The sequence below is a fragment of the Pongo pygmaeus genome, chromosome 12 (genome assembly GCF_028885625.2).
Source record: "Pongo pygmaeus isolate AG05252 chromosome 12, NHGRI_mPonPyg2-v2.0_pri, whole genome shotgun sequence".
Taxonomy (NCBI): Eukaryota; Metazoa; Chordata; class Mammalia; order Primates; family Hominidae; genus Pongo; species Pongo pygmaeus.
Window position 1 is genome coordinate 66311161 of NC_072385.2, and position 17879 is coordinate 66329039.

General features: G+C 38.7%; 2 long non-coding RNA genes across 2 annotated transcripts in view; one reads left to right on the forward strand and one right to left on the reverse strand.

Annotated features, from left to right (window-relative positions):
- The window catches only part of LOC129030219 (uncharacterized), a 30917-nt gene extending 15851 nt beyond the window's left edge, over positions 1 to 15066 (reverse strand). The window contains exon 1 of the long non-coding RNA XR_008500586.1: positions 14979 to 15066. This is a non-coding gene — a long non-coding RNA (uncharacterized LOC129030219). The remainder of the gene's footprint in view (positions 1 to 14978) is intronic.
- LOC134737793 (uncharacterized) overlaps positions 1 to 17879 on the forward strand; it is a 219924-nt gene that overhangs the window by 165763 nt on the left and 36282 nt on the right. The gene's annotated exons all lie outside the window — the stretch shown is intronic.

The following is a 17879-nucleotide window of genomic DNA, read 5'->3' on the forward strand; positions in this document are numbered from 1 at the left end:
CACTTTGCTAAGAGTCTCTGTTTCCCCCTTTTTTCCTTTTTGCACAATAAATCCCATTTTTCCGACTCTTCAAATCGTCTGCGAGCCTAAATTTTCATGGCTATATGACAAGGACCCCATCTTCAGCTGAACTAAGGAAAAGTCCCACAATCTCTATCTCTATCTCTAATCTAACTATATGTATATATGTATAATTATATATTATATATATAATATATCTCTCTTATTGTTTCTATTTCTGTTGCATGGAGAACCCTTTCTAATACAGAGGAAAATGCTAGGTGTCATATTTCAACCAAGAGTATATGTCAGACACCCACAGGACACTTCCCAAAATTGTGTATGGGGGGAAAGGGAGTAGAGACAGGGTGGGTGAGGGATGTGCCATTAATGGAAAACTAGATTTCTTTCACTTCTAGGTGGGGATGTGGCCTACAAAAAACATTTTGATTCATATTTTGACTTAATTTTATCAGAACAATCTATTAAGAAAACTCCAGGTAATGCTTGTAAGAGTATAGCAAGAACAAAGTGCACGTTCTAAATGAACTACCATTTTAATAGCTCACACTAAATAATTTCATGTAATCAGCACTCTATATTTTAAAGAAACACAGAATATAATCAGCTATTGAACACAGATGATTTAATCCTGAATATTATAAAACTATATTATTTTCCTATTGTCTCTATTATTAATCAAGCAAATTAAGTCAAGTGATTCCAAATAAAATGTGACAATTTATTATACATGGCAATTTTAAAATTATAAATTAAACTCTATGTGGTAATTATATTTCCAGAATGAAACATCTACATGTTTATGTCTTGAAGACTATCTAAATAGTTTACTTCTTAGTCGGATTTTTTAATAGTTTTTTTTTTTTTCTTATGAGTCAAAAGATATCTCAGTAAAGTGATTAAACCACTTGGAAAATCATGTGCTTACACAAATATTTATATAGTACTTTTTTTTCCCTTTAAATGAGATGCAACATTAACAATTCACATCTTGATAGGTAGTAACATGCATTTTGTGTCTCAGACTGGGTTTTCTTTTCCCTTTCTCTCTGGCATTTATGGTAATTTTAAAACAAGTTGGCAATAAAAATCAAGGAAACCTGCCTGAGTAAATGTGTTTATTTTATAAATGTTGCTTTTTATTTAGCATCTGAAGTGATATTTGAAGGAAGAAACTTGCTGAAATCTCAACAGGGACAGTTCATAATTTTCCAGCAGGTTGATGAGGTCTGAGATGACCTCACCTGGCCATTATATCCTTGGAATTGCTGACACCTGTATGTTGCATGGAGCATCAGGTGGCCATGAAAGACAAGGAAAATTAAAGAAAAACAGGTTTACTCCTTCTGAAAAGTTTTAATGATTTTAGAGCAAATGTGTGTTTGCCCATAGATTATGCTGTGAAATTGGCCCACAAGTGAGTCAGTAAAGATGAAAATAGTATGGGAATTGAAGTCCTGAGGGAAAAAGGGCTCACGTCCCTGACTAGCTAACACAGACATACAAAACATGTTTTTGTATGTTTCTGAAGTTAAGTAAACACAATGAGGCAAAACCTCTAATTTTATGTAAACTCAAAATGTACAAGAAATTGTATGCATTAAACCTGACAGTGAAGTAACAAAGTTAGTTATACTTAAAATTTATACATAAAACCCAAAAGCATTTTACATAAAATTGCTAGTCAAAGATTGGAATACTTTTCTGATGGCGGGGAATACATGGGGGGGATATTTTTATGAAAATTATTTAGAAGTACCTGTGTCCAGTCTTTGGATTATAGTACTGCAAGATCCAGAAAGGCCATTTTAATTATAATGCTCAAATTCTGTCACCTTTCTGTCTCTTTTTATTTTCTAGAGTAGAACGCCAATCTATTGACCTTCAACTTACGCTGAATGTAATCTATGTATTTTGGTTCTTGCCTGGAAGGCAACTGAGCTTGAGGATTTAAGAAACAGAGCTTAAAAGTGTTTCTTCTTTCCTGAGAATTAGAAAATAGACGTTACATCTTTCAAAATATCCCTTTATTAAAGAGCTAAACATATAACTTGTTTCTACCCAGTCTCTATTCTCACACCAGGATGTTCTGATTATTTCTGCAAGGGATGCTTCAACCTTGGGGTCAATGGGGACTTTCATTGTGTTGACTGCATTGTTTCTGAAAGTCTGATTAGATCAAGTAACTCCACTGAGATGTAGGCACAATGCAATCCATACTTAGACGTGTCCTCATGAAATAGGACTTTGGAAGTTGCTAATGTTGCCAAATTGCATTTAATTCTGAATATTTTAGATATGTTGACAAAATTTAAGATTGGCAAACTTACAGCTAAAATGCCTAGGAATAATGGAAGATGTCAAGACTGTTGGTGGGCGGAAGTATTTTTCAAACAATGACCCTTGATATGTCTGTGAGTTTGTGTGTCCCACTAAACACTCACATGAACGTCAGTGCCCATGCATTCACCCATAAAGACAAGGCTTTTTTAGTGATGGGACCATATTTGTACATGGCACAGCTTGTAACCTTTCTTGGGCCCTATTTTCAGGGTTCCAGACCTGCTGACTGCCTTCATTAGCTTAACTAGTTCCAATACTTCATAGCTGAAATTCACAGATGCTCTTTCTTCAAGGAAATTGACAGTCTGAAAGTCAAGTAACAGTATCTTCAGAAAGCTCCATTGTGAAGCTGAATTTTGTAATTGACACCAATAACATCAGAGTATTAAATCACCCATATTTTTTATAGTGGATAAGCTAGTCTGCTTGTAAATATGTTCAAGGATAGCATGTAGGTGGCAGAAGAGTTATGCTACAACTTTAACAGCTAATAAATCTTTATTTAAGCAGGGGACCTCTAAAATTTAATTAGGCATATGAAACCGAGAGTATTCTGAGGGTAAAAATATGCCAATTCTCACAAGAAAAGACATCGGCCTGTGGAAAAACTTGAAGTTAAAATTTACTCTTCTGTTACTTTGTCAATAGAAAGGCTTTCTGGTAGAAGAGCAAATATCTAACTTAAAAAAAAAAAAGACACAGACTGCCAGGAGACCTTGGCACACCCTAGAGGGGAGGAAATGTGAACTCTGCAAGTGTTATTTAGCTAATTCAGGTCAATGCCTCTTCTTTCTTTTCCTCTCTTCCTCCTTCCTGGGTCATGGAGAGTTAGTCAAGGATCGATGGCAGATTCAGCCGTATACAAGAAGATGATGGCAGTCAGTCATCTTGTAATTGGATAATTCCAATGCATTGTTCCCTCACCATTCTCAATCTAAAAACGTCTCCTTCTCTGCTCACAATACCAAGTATGGCTACAGTAAAGGAGTAATCCTGCTCCCAAAATATACAACTTGTATGTCTAAATTGCCATGATGTCTTGAGCCCTCTCTAGGTTACAGATGCCTCATACCTAAAATCCCTCCTGGTTAAAATGCAGACTACAGGGACTGGTTGCATTCTAATTCCAGATGCTCTAACTTGAGTTACTGTCTTCCCTTGATTTCCTTTTTGGGAGAAGGGTGGTGGTACATCATACAATTGTTATTACCTGGGAAAAAAGGGCAACATGCTTTGAATATCGCTTGTATTCTCTTAGCAAATTTTCTAGTTTTACATAGAAGTATAGAATTTGGTAGGCACTGTGAAGGAAGATATTTAAGGAACAGTCTCTACTCTTATGGAATCTGATGTAGTTCAGAAGATAAGACATACACGAAGCACATAGTAACATTTCAATTGTATAAGGTATAGCTCAAGGCAAGAAATATGTATGCACTATAGGACTAGGACAAATCGCTCCAGGATTTTTTCCACAGGCCAGCCCAGTCCTTGAGCCAATAAAGCTGTTCTTGATGTTGTTTGTTTGCTTTTTATTTCATAGGAGTCCTTTTTCTCATAACAAGATAATATATTTTAGCAAAATTGGCTTTAGGAATGCAACTTCTCTTTTTAACTTTTGCTGCTAAAAGATGTACAAATGAAGCAGAATGAACATCATGAAAACAAAACTAGGTAATGATGGGATTTTTTTTTTTTTTTTGCTACCATTAGATACGTGCCGAAGATGTTCTGTTAGTTTGCATGGTATTTCCTCCCAATCACTTATTTTATACTAAGAAGGTAACATTGATGTTTCACTGCAAATGTCAACAAGCATCATAAATAATGAATTGAGAATTGTGCTCATATTGCCCAATTAAATCATCCTTTCTTCTGATCACATGCCATTCACGCCTTTTGTGCACTTTTCTTTATGTTATTTTAAAAGTTATGGTATTTTTTTAAAAAATAAGTAATGCAGATGTTCTCTTTTGTGAAAGACTTTAGATCTAGCGTTAAAAGACTACATAATCCTATTAGTGAAAATAGATGAAACTGTTATATGAGAAGACATGCAATTATGTATCTTTTCCAAAATTCTGGAAGTGGGTAATCCTGCACTAGATGACCTCTGCAATGACTCTTGGAACTGTGTCTGAAAGGCAGTGCTGAGTGGATTGGGAATCAGATACCTGGTTTGGTCCTGCTGCCATTAACTGGGTGGGTAGACTTGAGTAACTTTTTGGCTGATAGTGGAGGTTTGGACCAGATGACCTTAAGCTTTGATTCAGCTCTAAAATCCTATGAGTTAGGCCAACTGAATCAAAAGACTAGAATGCTTAATCCAAACTTGAGTCTTGTTTCCATTAATGTGAAAAACTGAACATTTTGTTAGAATACAAGTGGTTTTGATTGTCCTGGAACTTACATTAAACTGGAGTCTGCTGTCTCCAAGACCTAGCAATAGGCTTTTAGCCCACTGGGAAATGACAGAGATTTACTGAGAATGTTTAGGGGGTTTCTGAATCATTACATGAAGCAGAACAAAGCTTTTATATAGAAAGTTTTTTTTAAGTGTACTCCTTCACAAGAGGGGGAGAGTTTCATGGTTTTGCTGTCAGTTAGGGCACTTTAGGGGTTTATGAAATGGTCTTTACATCCAATGTCAGTCCTTTCTTTTTTTAAACAGAGCCTTGCTTCATTGCCCAGGCTGGAGTGCAGTGGCACGATCTTGGCTCACTGAAACCTCTGCCTCCCGGGTTCAAGCGATTCTCCTGCCTCAGCCTCTCAAGTAGCTGGGATTACAGGCACCTGCCACCATCCCAGGCTAATTTTTGTATTTTTAGTAGAGACGGGGTTTTGCCATGTTGGCCAGGCTGGTCTCGAACTCCTGACCTCAGGTGATCCACTCACCTCGGCCTCCCTAAGTACTGGAATTACAGGAGTGAGTCACTGTGCCTGGCCCATTATCAGTTTATTTTGATCCACAGCTTCCTCTCTGTGAAATGGGTACAATAACTGTTTCAACAGGTTGTTCTGAAGATTGCAAATACTGTGAAAATACTGAATTGTTTATCAGTTATATACTGACAAATACACATCATGCCAAATCTTAGTGGCCTAACACAACTATACCATGTTTTGCTCATGATCATGCGGGTCAGGATCTGGGGCAGGGCTCAGAGGGTCTGCTCCTCTCTGCTTTATGTGGTGTTGGCCAGAGGTGGAGTGGGTCAGTGCTTGTCATCGGACCTCCCTTTCTTTGTGGTTTCGCATCCTCTAGGGTCTCCCTCTCCCCATGTGGCCTCTCTCTCCAGTTGGATGGGCTGAACTTCTTAGCAGCCTCTCTCTCCAGTTGGCCTCTCTCTCCAGTTGGATGGGCTGAACTTCTTTGCTCCAAGAGCAAAAGCAGGCTTGGGTATGGAGTCCTGGAAAGTAATTTCTGCTACATTCTGTTAGTCAGAGTAAGTCACCAGGCTAGCCCAGGTTCAAGTGATGGAAAACAGACTTCACCTCTAAAGGAGAGGAACAGCAAATTCACTTTGTAACTGGCATGCACCGAGGAAAGCTTGATTCATTGGGGACTCTTTTTAACCATCAGTCATGCCTTGAATAAAGCCTAGCACACAGTAGGCACTTGATCAATGCATAAAATCTCATATGTTGCAACTTTCACCAGCATTCAATCTTATTAGAGAGGTGGCGTGTGTTGACTCTGTGAGTTAAGGAAACTGAGAAGGAAGGTTGTGTTACTGGCTCAAATTCATATAGTCAAGGATTGATAAGGATTTGATTAGGACTTGAACAGAGTTTTTTCAGACTGTAAGTTCTTTGTTCTTTCTACTACAATTTGCTGTGGATATATTACAAAGAAAATGAAATATGGAAAGTGATCAGTGAATACCATGGCCAAGGAGGCTTACGTGGTTGGCTTTGTTATTTTAGAAAACTGTACTTTGTTTATAAGCCAAATGTTGGTTGAAAATAGTGAATGCTATTTTCTTGCCTTTTTTAAAAAAATATTTTCTTCAAAATTTAATTACATCTGGCACAACTTTATAACCAAGCTCTAGATATATTTATTAATAAATGCTTTCTTGGAAATATATCCAAACATTCATATAATTTCAGCTTCCAGTAAGAAGTCAACATAGAAAAGAGGTAAAGCTATTGGGATTGATCTGAAATCTAGGCCTATCATGGTCTCCTGAACTCAGTCTCTGTTCATTCTTTTCCCCTTTTAAGTTCAGTATGAAAACAATGACTAAGTTTAACAAGAATGCAAAATGAAGAACATAAAAAAATCAATAGTGTTAAAAATATAGAGTACTCATTATTGTACAAGCCATTATATCATATTTATATAATACTTAACATCAATATATGAAACTCTTTATGTAAAAGTGTCAGGCAAAGATTTTTATTCTTTGTGTTATAGTTGTTATTATTGTCGTTATTTTGATTGAGTCTCTTGTTGAACTCTGAATTCTATTTGAACCTGAAACAGTAATCAAAACTGTAGGCTATTTGATAATCCCCATGAATATGACTAAAAAGTTTTCATGAAAGCCCTATAGACAGAATCCATTGAATTTAGAATAGTTCTCATACCAGTGGAAAGAAGCAGATGTCCCAAACCAAACACACTTGGTTTAATATACTTTTACGTTAGCTTTAATGGACAGATGTTTTGACTATGACATGGCAAGACAAGGATTTGAAATGGTCAATTGAAAAGATTTTGTTCATAAAAGTAATTGCTCTTACATTACAAAGTGAAGGATTTACATGTGGAAAATGTCAGCCTGTTGCAGCATCTCATGATGGATCGTGTTACCACAAGCCATAGAGTTCACTAGAAATAAGCAACTTACTTCTGAGGGGCCCATTTAATAGGCATCACACACAGAATGGCAGGGAATGGGAGCCTCAAATCTAGAGTCATTCTGGTTATATAGCTGATCCTTGATTATACACTTTCAGGATTATCTGACTTTTTTCCCATCAGAATTTGACTTCTGTCTATATTATTTTATGAGCAAATGGCAATTTCTACATACCAGACACTATCAGAAGAGCCTTATGAATGTGAATAATCCATTTTATCCTCATAGGAACTCCTAAGAGCAGGTTAGGAAAACGATGCACAGAGAAGTTACATAACTTGCTTAAGGTCACACTTCTTGGAAATGGCAAAGACAGAATATCCCAGTCTAGTTCCAGAATATGTGCTCTGAACTATTTAGACTCTGCTCTTTCTTCTATTGTTCAACAAGTGGTAGCAGTTATATCTAATTATTCGTGTGGTTCAGGAATTTCTTAAATGAGACTGATTTAGGTAAGTGAATCTGTTGTCCCAGGACCTCAAATGCTACCTCCCAACCTATCCAGAAGTCAGCTTACTTGCAACCTTATTCCCAAAATTGGAATTCAAAAAGTTCTTCCAGCCCATGAAATAGACACAAAGCCCTTACATGAATTCCATGCACTTTACCTGTTGGGCTCTAACTCAGACCCTACCTAATGCTTATTTTGACATATAACAGTTGAGGGGGAAAGAGACATAAAATTTGAAAAAGGTATAAACATTTATACTACTATATAGCACAGTAAAAAAATTATGACTGAATTATTAGGAAAAAGCTAATGTTCACCATGCTTTATTTAGAAGACAGGGAAATAGACAATGTATGTCAAAAGGTCTTTCCTCAGAAATATTTACATTTTTAGACTGTGATTGCTCTGTAGGCTAAGCTTCTATAATGAGATAATCTTTGTGGAATATCCCATTCTCAACAGGGCCAGATAATGAAGTAAAAGAGGTATTGTGGAAAGAACGCTGGGTGAATTGGAGACATTCGCCCACTAACTTGCTATGTAGTGATCTGAACAGGTCAATCATTCTCTGTGTGTCTTAGACTGCTCACATGCCTCACTCAAAGAGTGATTGTAAGGATTAAAGAATGTATGTGAAAGTGTCCAATATGTAGTGTATTCTCGATAAATATTTGTTAAAGAAAAAAGTAGCATTTCATGCCAATGTCAAAGATAAATTATTTTTGAATTATGACTTGGACAATATTTGTGTAATTATACACACAGAGGAATGTGGCTAAAGGAACAGAAGTGATTGCCTCAGTATTCTTCAATAATTATGTTACTTACTTTAGATTTCCCCCACCTTTTTTTTTCGTCTTCTTCTTCTTTTTGTCTTTTCACCTACTTTGAAGAATATCACTATTCAAAAACGGAATCCTGGGTAGAAATAAACCTTCTCTTTGATAAAACCCAGATGCACAGGACGAGATGCATTTCCTGTAGAGATTCATACAGGGACCAAATGGTCTGGGAATTTTTCGCTTATAATTCCACCATGTGTCCGTTTTGGCTCCACTTAGCATGTAGAGATGGAGAGTGAACCTTTGTTCACGTGTGTACTTGTGATAAGAGAATGACTGAGAAAGGATTAAGCAAGTCAGCAGCCTCATCCAAGCACAACCCCGGGCCTTAAGCAGTGACAATCAATGGAAACAGCTAACTGTGCTCTGTTGTCCAGAATAGTTTTTAACACAGCAAGGGTGGAGGCAGGGGTTAAGGAGGATTAATCAAAATGATCTGGGGATTTTTAAAAATAAAAATATATGTTTTTCTTCCTCAACCAAAATTTTAGATACTTTCTTGGGGTGGAGGCAGGGACATGAATATTTTCTAACACCTTTTCAGCAGATTCTGATACCCATTTTTTTCCCACCCACCATGAGAACTACCAGGCTAGTATATTAATTCCACCTGTCTATGATTTGACCTCACCCCATAGCTAGCATAGTATAGCCTCAGGCCACAGTAAGCTATAGTTGAGCACTGGCTGCCTCCATTAGGCAGGGCTGCCATCCTTGATGTTCCCATCATAGGTCAGCATATGTTTTTACACTAGGTCTGTTGCCCTCCTGAATGTAATTAAATCTGTTGTTGAGCTTCCGACCTGAGCTAGAAGGAATCCTGTCCTAGTGCTACTCTTTAGTTGTCTCCATCCTGGCCCTTACCCAGCCATGGCTCTCCCTACAGGGTGAGGAGTTCTTGGGGACAAGTGGACCTGCCTGTCAAGCAGCCACCATCCCTTTTGGCCCAGTGCATCCCACACTTTAATGTGCTTATATGAAACACCTGAGGATCCTGCCAAAGTGCAGATTCTAATTCAGTGGGTAGGTCCAGCGCGGGTCTGAGAGTCTGAAGTTTTAACAGACCCCTGCTGCTGTGGACTATACTTTAAGCAGCGAAGGACTATATCCTGCTCCAGTACCTAGGCTCCTGGAAGTCCCTGAGCAGAGGATGCCAAGCTTATATGGTTTCTCCCTGGGTCTCTCCTGAAGACAGACTGTGATGCCAGTGTGCACTGTTCTAGGCTTGAGTGGTGGCCAAGGGGGTGCTTGGAGTGGAGGCCTTGTGGGCACAGGTTAGATGAGTGAGGTGCTTGAGTTACAGAATACATCCAAACGTCAGAAGAGAAATGGGGAGCATGGGATTGACTTGGATTGGGATCAGAAGCCACACACAAACCAACTCACTCCACGTTACCATATTTTAACACAGCATTCGAAGTAGTCCAAGAATTTTAAGTTAAAAATTGTCCTTTTCAGTTGTTAATTTACATAGGAGGATAGAATTTTACTTTAACCATTTTTTAGCTTGACTATATATATTTTTAAACATAAAAACATAAAATATGTGGGCCTTCATTTCTTGCTGCAGGCCCCAAAATTGTTAAAAGTGCTACTGTTGTAGGCACTTGATTATGTAACCACCCTTTACCTCTCATCTAGGTCATTTTGAGTATAAACATCACATGACAGATAGTTTTTACTTGGATAGTTTTTACTTTACTTGGATAGTTCTTTTGCATCTGCATGTGCTTCTTTCCTATGTTATTTGAATTTACTTGCCTCTCATGGACCTTTTAATATGCAGCTCAGGATTTTTTGAGACCATGAATATGTATATTGGACTATGTAATACTGAATTCTTTGGGATATGGAGCAGTCACAGTTTCTTCTGGTTAAGAATGTTTGCAAATGTGACTCCACAGTTGAATAACAATGAAACCCACCCAGTTAAAAAGGCTGGCTTGCAATGTTATTTGGCTTGTTTTTGTTGTTGTTTTTCTTAACCCATTTTCCTATTCTATTAGCATAGCATAGTTTTACAAGTCCCTGGTCAAAAGTCAAATCTTAGCTGTACCACTGATAAGCTATTGAATTCTAACTTTTCCAGGCCTCAATACATTTTTGCCTCTAAAGTAGAGATAATAATGTCATCTCATAGGGTGATAAAGAGGATGAAAGTATATAATAAACATAAAAAGATTTGGAATGGTGTCTGATACATAATAATCACTCAGATAATGTTTTCTATTGTTTGTTTACATTTCATCTTGTTATTGAAGCTGCCTAAATGTTCTGTCATCCCATTGATTTTTCTCTTCTTCAGAGTCCTTCATCTTCCATCATCACTTTGCTATTTAACTTTTGCTTGTTGTCTTAGTCTGTGTCTGCTGCTATAACAGAACACCACAGACTGGGTAATTTATGAAGAAAAGAAACTTATTTGGCTCATGGTTCTGGAGGCTGGGAAGTCCAAGAATATGACACCAGCTTCTGGGAAGGGTCATCCTAAGGCAGATGGCATCATATTGTGAGCGTGTGTGAGACAGAGAGGGAAGTTGGCTGAACTCATCTTTTTTTTTTTTTAAGTCAGAAATCCACTCCTGCAATAACTAACCCAGTCCTGTGATAGCAGCATTAATCCCTTCACAAAGGCAGTGCCATCATGGCCTAATCACTTCTTAAAGGCCCACCTCTTCATACTGTTACAATGGCAATTAAATCTCAAAATGAGTTTTGGAGGGGGCATTCAAACCATAGCATTTATATTCCATTTTTCATTATTAGTTTAATGTGTATGGATTTAAGAAAACTTTTCAAGAGAAATGGAAAAAGGAAATGGCTCAAAGAAAAAAGGGTTTGGAGTCACTAGATAGCAAGAGTTAGAGAAGAGAAATCACTCAATTTGCTGAGCAGGCATAGAGATTAAAGTACTGAGTATCATCTGGTAGAACTTGGTGGGAAGGCTGGCATGCTTCTCCCATTGAGGGAGGGGGCAGGGTTACTTGAATTCAGTTAAGAGCTTCCTAGGCTTATCAGGGATAGGCTTATCTCTTTGTTCCTCCCTCCCCCCACCCCCACCCTGCCATTTCACCCAACCTCGGTAAACAATCTGAACATGACTATTATAAGGCTACACCCAGACAACAGTAATTGACAAAGGGATCATTAAGGAAAAAATAGGATTAGAGTGAAGGATTTTGAAAAAGCATTCTCACTCACTGACAACTCCGTTAACTAATAAGAAAGGAAAATCTCAAGTCAGTTCCTTCCTACACTGTCACCCTTGTCTTTTTTCTCATTTGCTTAAGGTATCAAGTAGAGTCAACTTCGGCTGGAAATAGTGTAGGGCTTATTCTAGGCCACAACATGGGAGCAAAACAACCAGAGATTTAGCCAAATCCTAATTTATTTACCCCCTTCTGACAGAGAGAAATGTTTATGTTTATTTCTGAGGCTCTGCTATGATGTGCAGTTCAAGTGCTCTGACACTTTAACGCACCATGCAAGGTTAGCAGCCTGTTCACCCTTTATTAATTTGTTGAATATATTTGGATTTTCACTTCATGCCAATAAATGCAAGAAGGGATGCAGTTTTGACATTGTTTCTTTACCCTTACACTCCATGTAAACCGAAAGTTGTCTATCTGGCAGCTTAGTGGCTATATGTAAAGCCCCTGTTTACTTAATCTGAAGGTCCATTTCATTTCTGCTTGGTTTGCAAAATAAATGAAATGAACGAGTGTGTCAGAATTAGAATTGTGAGAGTCTGAAAAAGACATTTGGGTTACTGAGTGACTAAAAGCACTCTCTGTTTACATGTTTCTTCAGTTTCTGTCGCTGCAGCTGTGTCACAGCTTATAACAACTAATCCCTTTTTATTTACATTTTACTTTATTTTGTATTAAAGGCACTATTAAGCCACGTCTTCCAAATGTGTCTGAGGTTTCATAACTATCTTAATAGCGTATACACATTACAGTTATGGCAGAGAACTTCCTCCAAGTCTGGGTTTTGTTAAGAGTGACTTTAAGAATAATAGTTTATAGGACAATTAAAACGTGTTAATCTATATTTGAAAACTTGATCTGGTTAAAAATCGGTTCCCCGTCCGCTTATATTTGCCAGTTTTCTACATCGTGTAGCTGGGGTTTTCCCGAGAGGTGGAAAGAGTGGGTTGCGGGAAGAGATGGCTGGAGAAAGCCTGGGAGCTAAGCTGATTTTAGGCCTTTGGGATGAGGTCCTGTTAACATAACCTATGTTCTGCTTCAGGGGAAAATGACGCACGAAAGGTTGGAAATGGGGCTTGAGCAAGCACACTTTTCATGCTCAACAAAGCCTAACATCATTTTACTATATGATTTGAGTTATGTGCGTGCTTTTAATAAACTGATCCTCACAAAAAATAAATAGATTTGTTCTGCTTAAACTGGCATACAAAGGGCTCAGAGGAAAAAAACTCTTTAACACCTCTTGAGGATTAGAAGGTAACTTCACACTCCAGCTTCACGTTGGGAACGTGTGATAACAATTTGACAGGAAGTAAGTGGATTCTGTCCCAAGCCTTGGGAGTGGACTTGACCCTGAGCATAATGGTGTGAGTCTGAGGCCAAGAGCTTCCCGCCCAGCAGGGGGTAGCCAAGCGCCGGCGACTGGGCAGGAATTCAACCCCATAGGTTCCCATCTCTTCCCACCACCCGCCAGCAACACAGCTCTCCCTTTCTAGAAACAGGATTTCCTCTCCGGGCTTGGATTCTTAAATCTAAAAAGAGCCTCTCACCTGAGGCCTTCACCTGAGAGCTGGAGCCTGTGCGATGGATTCTCTGGACAGGGACCCCAATGAACAGGTGGAAAAGTACATTTATCTGCCCAAGGCTTGGAATGAAAATTGGGGGTGGGGTGGGTAGAGGCAGATTTTACTCTTCTTCAGATTCTTTTCTCTGTCTCCCAGTGGGCACAGGCTGAGCGTTGCTGGGATAGAAGAGAGAGAGAGAGAGGTTAGGCCCTGGTTCTCTGTGTGGGGTGGTATGCATGTGTGTGTGGAGGGGTATGGGTGTGAGTGTGCTGTGTATATGTGTGGAAAGCGTGTGTGTAGGTGTGTTAGAAGCATGTGTGGGTGAATATGTGTGTGGGGTGGTGGGGAGCGTGTGTGTGTATGGGTGTGTGTGTATGGGGTTGTGTATATGTGGATATGTGGGGTAAATGTGTGTGTGGGTATGTATGTGTTTATGGTGAATATGTGTGTGAGGAGAGTAAGTGCATGTGTGAGTATGTGTGTCTGTGGGTATATGTGTGGGGGGTGTGTGTGTGTGTGGGGTTTGTGTTTTGGGGGGTGTGTGTGGGTGTCTGTGTGTGTGGTGTGTATATATGTGGGGTGTATGTGGGTATGTATGTGGGGTGTGTGTATGTGGATGTGGGTGTGTGGGGGAAGTGTGTGTATGTATGTAAGGTGTATGTGGGTGTGGGTGTATTTGGATGTGTATGTGTGTTGGGTGTGTGTGGGGGGAGTATGTGCATGTGGAGGGGTGTGTGTGTATATGTGTTGGGGAAGTATGCATATGTGTGTTTATGTGGTGTGTGTGAGGGGTGTGGATGTGTGTGATGTGCATGTGTGTGTGGGTGTGACTAGGTGGGTATGTGTGTGTGGAGGGGTGTATGTGGGTGTGTATGTGTGTGTATGGGAGAAGTGTATGGGAGAAGTATATGTGTGTGTTTATGTGGGTGTGTATGTAAGTGGGGTGTGTGGGGAGTATGTATGTATGTGGGAGTATATGTGTGTGTGGTGTGTATGTATGTTGGTGGGTGTGTATGTGTATGGAGTGTATCTGTGGGTATGTGTGTGGGTGGGTGTGTATGTGTATGGGGTGTGTCTGGGTGTGTATGTGTGTGTAGGGGGAGTGTGTGTATGATGTGTGTGTGGCTGTGTGTGTATGGGGGAAATATGTGTATGTGTTACGTGGGTGTGTGTGTGAGTGGGGTGTGTAGCGAGTGTGTATGTGCGGTGTGTGTATGTGGGTGTGGGTGTATGTGGGTGTGTATGTGTGTATCTGTGGGTGTTTATGTTTGTGGGGTGTGTGTATCTGGGTGTGTGTATATGTGGGTGTGTGTTTCTGTGGGTGTGCATGTGTGTGGGGTGTGTGTATATGTGGGTGTGTATGTGTGGGGGCTGTGTGTGGGGGGACTTGTGGGTGTGTGGGTGGTGTCAGGGGAGCCTGGATGGAGCCCCAGGACAGCCTGCTGCGGGTGGAAGCCTGGGTGGCAGATGCTCAGGTCTGACTGCTGGGCTGCAGGGAAGAAAGAAATGCCAAGCTGAACTCGCAGGTAGAGAGGAGGAGAGGTGGGACAGTGACAGGTCACTAACGAAAAAGCATTCTGAGAAAAGCCTGTGCTCCTTACGGTATGCTGCAGGGGCTGAGCCTGCGTCCCTGCTGGCACCCGCTGGGAACCCCCTTCGCTGGGTCCCCCCAGTCTCACCTTGTTGCTTCTCACTGGGGCCGTTTTCGGTTGGCGCTGCTTCTCTTTGTTCTGTTGTCCCCCAATGCAGTGAACCCTTACATTATGGGTTTCTGTTGTAGTTCTAACCTCTAATACACAACCATTACATCTTATCTCGTCTTCTAAATTACTCTAAAATCCAATTATAAAACCCTCTCTCCTTCAAGAGCACACAACTTGTCACATTACTGAAATGCTGGGCTGCTCTTTTGTTTTTCTAAATTAATAATAACTACCATTTTCCGTCTGCTCTTACCATGGGACTCTTTTAAATCACCACACAGCTTTCTAAAATGCATATTATGATTCTTTTTGCTTCTTTGCTGGGCTGCAAAAAAGCTAAGGATGATTTTCCAAATATTCATAAAAGATCTGTCAGTTGGTTTTTAGTACAAAAACGTTTGAAACTACAATCCTTAAAGAAGAAAGCATCTTAATATTTATCAGTTAAAATTTCACTATTGCTTTCTTTTGTATGGGTGAAATAGAAGTCTATCACTTTTAAGGTTTTAAGAGATTTGAATGAATTTTATGTGTTAGTTAAAATTTTTATGGATTGAAAACTCTTAGTTTCACTAAGATTTCAAAAGCACAAATGATTTTTAAAATCTAGGTCCCCTCGTGAGTTTCTTGAATTTACAGGAGGGCAGTGACTGTTCTTAAATACAGATTCAACTTCTGTAAGTTATCAAAATATTTCAGGAAGACAGAACATGCCCAGAACATATAAGAAAAAGCTTTAACAGTATCAGGAATATCCTCAAACACTTTTTCTGACAAAAGGGTAGTCATGGTTTTTAACACTAGAAAATTGCCCTTGGGAAAATATGGTTAAGTTCAAATTTGATATTAGAAAAAGAAATTTGACTTGTTTTAGTATTTTATAATCACAGGCATGTAACTGAACGGTGATTGCTTTTCTTACTCGCAAATTCTTACTTTGGTCATATGGAAAAAGTATATTTGACATACCTAAGGCATCTGATTATGCAGTAACAAAATATGCTTGCTCTGTGATTATTAAAAATATGTGTATAGCTAATCAGCCACTCTGCTTTCAACTTCACGAGCTTCAGCAATGTTCAGTGGAACTCTTCATTGTACCATCTGTATTTATGAATGATTCTTTCTCATGCTCAGACTTTAGCTGCTTAGGTTAAATATATTATAAAATGTAGGAAAGACTGGAAAAGTCCTAAATTACAAATTAAATTTCATTCAAACATTTAAATAATAACAACCTAGCTAAGTATTTTGTGTAGTTATTGTGCCCTGAAGTTAAATCTCTATCCCCTTAAATATTAAATACAGGAGAGGCCAGTTGTTTCTTTAATAAGTTAGTTCTATTTAAGGGTTTTCAGAGGCCAAAGTGAAGGCCAAGGTAGAAGACAGCGTGCAACTGAAGCAGCACTACTTGGAATTTATAGGCTAAATGGATGAACCAGAAGGACATGCTAATCACCAAATAACATTATCAAATACAAAATATAGGAACATGATTATCATGAGCAACAACTCAGGGAGAAATGGACATCAGGAACAAGAAAATCATAAATGATATATAAAAAACAAAAATTACACTTTTTCATTCTTACTATATATATTACATATACAGTATCAAAACATATGCAAATACACACTATATACTGTATGTTCTTTTGAGTTGTTTTGTACAAATAGACTCTATAATCTTAATTTAATCATAATGGACAGATCCATATTATCATTTAACATTTCAACTATGCATCCTAGCATAGCTACGTCTCCCTCCCTCCCTCCCTCCCTTCCTACCTTTCTTCCTTCCCTTTCCTTCCTTCCTTTTTAAAAAATTTTCTGTGAAAACAAAACTTAAAGTTATTTTCCCTTGCACTTCTAAATTTTTAAAAATTTTAATTAATTTTTGTTGTTGTTGTTGTTTTTGAGACAGAGTCTCCCATTGTCATCCAGGCTGGAGTGCAGTGGCAAGATCTTGGCTCACTGCAGCCTCCACCGCTGGGGTTCAACCAATTCTTGTGCCTCAACTTCCCAAGTAGCTGGGATTATAGGCATGTGCCACCATGCCAGGCTAATTTTTGTATTTTTAGTAGAGACGGGTTTGCCATGTTGTCCAGTCTGGTCTTGAACTCCTGGCCTCAAATGATTCCCCACCCTCAGCCTCCCAAAGTGCTAGGATTACTGATGTGAGCCACAGCTCCCGGCTGTACCTATAAATTTTAAATATTATCTTTTAGTTTCAGTGCAGGCTAAACATCACTATTAGTTTTGTTGGATTGAATCTAGCATAATTCACATATTAGTTTAAAATGTAGATGTTTTAAGAATTGACATTATCTACTTTGTTTATGTACTCAAGCATTCTACTAATACATTCTTTGAGGCTCTTCAATCTTTTATTTCTAATTTTTAATAAATTTCTAGTTAATAAGTCAAACTTTTACCATCTGAACAAAACAGATTCAATTAACATAATTCCAATATATGAGCAGCCCTTGTAGAATTGATTTCCTTTTTTAAACCAAGAGTGCATCCCCTGTCATGTGTGAGTGTTACACAGCAAACTTAAAAAGAAACATTTGAATTTACGTCACATTCTTTTTCATACTTTATGGGGCTTCATTTTTTTAATTTAAATTAAGATTTTGGGGGTTTGTTGGCAGGTTAATGTATGGACTATGTGATCTCTTAAGCTCTTTAAAATAATCTATTAAGCAAATAAAAAATGACTATGTGATACATGACATTTGGAAAATAGTTTCTGGAAGATAAACCATAGTGCCCTAATTTATAAGCTACTCCTAGCAGGTCTTTGAGGCTTTGTATCCATTTGGACATAGACCAGATCTTGGACCACAAGAGCACCATTTGGGGTGATGTATCAGT